Source organism: Carlito syrichta, unplaced genomic scaffold (genome assembly GCF_000164805.1).
Source record: "Carlito syrichta isolate Samal-C Ts95f unplaced genomic scaffold, Tarsius_syrichta-2.0.1 Scaffold308060, whole genome shotgun sequence".
NCBI classification, from domain to species: Eukaryota; Metazoa; Chordata; class Mammalia; order Primates; family Tarsiidae; genus Carlito; species Carlito syrichta.
Genome location: NW_007252156.1, coordinates 199394 through 202013, shown reverse-complemented (window position 1 = coordinate 202013; position 2620 = coordinate 199394). Strand labels below are relative to the sequence as shown.

The following is a 2620-nucleotide window of genomic DNA, read 5'->3' as shown; positions in this document are numbered from 1 at the left end:
CCATGGTAGCGTGCGCCTGTAGTTCCAGCTACTTGGAAGGCTGAGGTGGAAGGATCGTCAGAGCCCACAGGTCGAGGCTGCGGTGGCCGGGAGCGGCCACTGCACTCCAGTCTGGGTGACAGAATGTGACTTCAACTCAAAAAAACACAAACAAACAAACAAGCAAAGAGAGTGGAAGTCAACAGGCATCAGAGAGGGCAATAAAATGTGAATCCCACAAATGAACTGGGGAACCTCACAAAGCACATACTTTGGATTTTCACACTGGAGGGTTAAAAGAGGTAGGGTGCTGTCATTGTTGCTTGAGGATCACCCCTACCAGCCTGACACTTGCACAGGCAGGGCAGCCCTCCAGAAAAAGCCCCAGGACACAGAGATACAAATACTGGCATTTAGGAGATGTCAGATGGATATGAAAGAGCTGGGCGCTCACTCACCGATGTCTCCACCGGCCCCTTTTCACCACTGAGATCCACTTGCACCCCCAGCAAAATCTACCAACCTTTCCACCTCTTCAAGGTCAGCAGCAATTTCAAAAACTTTAAAAAAAAATTTACCCCAGGAGGGTTCATGGGACAAGCTACAGCCCCTGCCACTGCGTTGCGTCCCAAGGCCATAATATATGCTTATCCCACGCCTCCTCTTGCTTCTTAGATGTCTGCTAACTTCAGCCGTATTTCTGCTGGGCTAGGATGCTTGCACAACAATTCAGCACAGACTGCCATCCCTGAAGACTCTGAGCTCTCTGATGACCGTGCCTTGGTCAGGCTGTGGTGGCTGCAATGACCTGTGCGTGGTGAACATTGGAAATGGAGGCACCAAGAGTAGCCCTGAGGAACCTCCCAAGCTCCCGACACATTCCGCTCTGCCCCCATGATGTGGCACAAACTCCACCTCCTCATGGTCATCAGGGCCAGCCTCTCCCAGCACAGTGACTCCTCCCTCTGCCACTTGTACCACGGGCATAAAGAGACAAAACTAACCCACAGTATCCAGAGCTTTCAGTTTAGTTGAACTCCTACAGGGTCTCCAGTTAGAAGGGTTCCTCTCTTGGAGACCAAGACCACTGGCCCAGCAAAGCTTGAAATACGGATGGGGGAAACAGCAAGCACAAATTCCCCAGCAATGTCACACACAGGGAGTACTGATGACTGGAGTCACACCTACTTGCCACGACCCCTGGTCTCCTGCACTCCACCTGTCAAGGATATAGCGTCATATAATGGCCTTTCATTTAAAGAACACCCTGTCTCTTAAAGGGCAGCCCCTGACACCTGCACGTGTCACCTCTAAACTGACAACTGGGATAAAACTTCAAAGGCACATTCTGTGTCTCTTCAAGCCAGGTGCTTCTGGAGCAAATGTTCTAGATGAGACCGGTGGGTCTTGTCTCAACCACTTTTTCTACCTCCCTCATATAAAGTGACCCCTTGGTGGAATGTAATAATATGCAGAATCCTGTGATGATAGTTCCGTGGTACCTTGGAGAGGTAATGCTGGTCGAGGCACTGCCGACCAGAAAGGTAATCACTACCTTGTCCAGAATGGACGAGCAGTATACTTAAACAGCCACTCTGGGTTTGGTTAGCTTCCTCGAAAGATAGTACCATAATCAATGGGTCAGCATCATTCCCTGCTACTGAAAGATATTCAGCAGCTAGATCAGCCTTTCTGAGAAGGAATCCACGCCGTTGGCTCCGCATAAACAATATGGTGGCTAAAGATTGCTGCTTATGCAACCTGATGATTTGGTCTGACAATCCCTCCGTGGGGTGTGGCTCTGGCTGCATGGTCACTTGAAGTCTTATATTCTGGTGTTTGATCTCTACCATGACCAAATACTTTGCCAAGGGCTGGCCAGCAGTTCTCTGTAGCAAAACAACAAGGCTACCTTCAGAAAATTAAAAGTCCACACTGTGGATTATTTTATTTAGCCTTGCCTCCATGGAAGAAAGGAGCATCTTTTCCTTATTCCAGAACAGTGGTCCTCAATGGGAATGATTGTTACCCCATCCCCACCCCCGCTCCGTCCTGGAAACATAGTTGATGGTCACAGCTGGAGAAATGCTACTGATGTCTAATGGGTAAAGGCCAGGACTGCTGCTAAATGCTCCACAATGCAGAGGATCCTTAAGAAGGATCCTGCACCAATTGTCAACTGTGATAGAGCAGAGAAACTCTACTGTAGGATATTTATCCCCTGAAAGAGGGATGGTACCTACACAGCTGAGCTGTGAGAACACCAATTTCACCAGCCCAGAGTTTCAGGGATATCAAGAGGCTCCAGGTTCTTGGATGCCACAGGTCTCCGAGTCCAAGTGCCTCCCCACCCAGGTTCTGACTTTAGAAAAGGAGACTTGTCAGAGCTACGTATTCCTTCTCCTTTGTGATTCTGCCTCCCTTGCAATTAGACCTTGGGCTTGCTCTTCTTCATGTCCCTTCTGGCAGAGGGATGTGACAGTCTCCATAAATGCTGCAGAGGAGGTCATTACCCTGCATGTGCCCTGAATTGGTGGCTGCCAAACTGGAACCTTCATTCCATTTTCTCAGCACAGTGATGGCATTTTTTTTTTGAGTTGGAGTCTCACTCTGTTGCCCAGACTGGAGTGCAGTGGCCGCT

The 2620-nt window shown here is 49.3% G+C and overlaps 1 protein-coding gene across 1 annotated transcript in view; it reads left to right on the top strand.

The window, feature by feature from the left end:
* SULT1C3 (sulfotransferase family 1C member 3) overlaps window positions 1–2620 on the top strand; it is a 100820-nt gene that overhangs the window by 39857 nt on the left and 58343 nt on the right. The gene's annotated exons all lie outside the window — the stretch shown is intronic.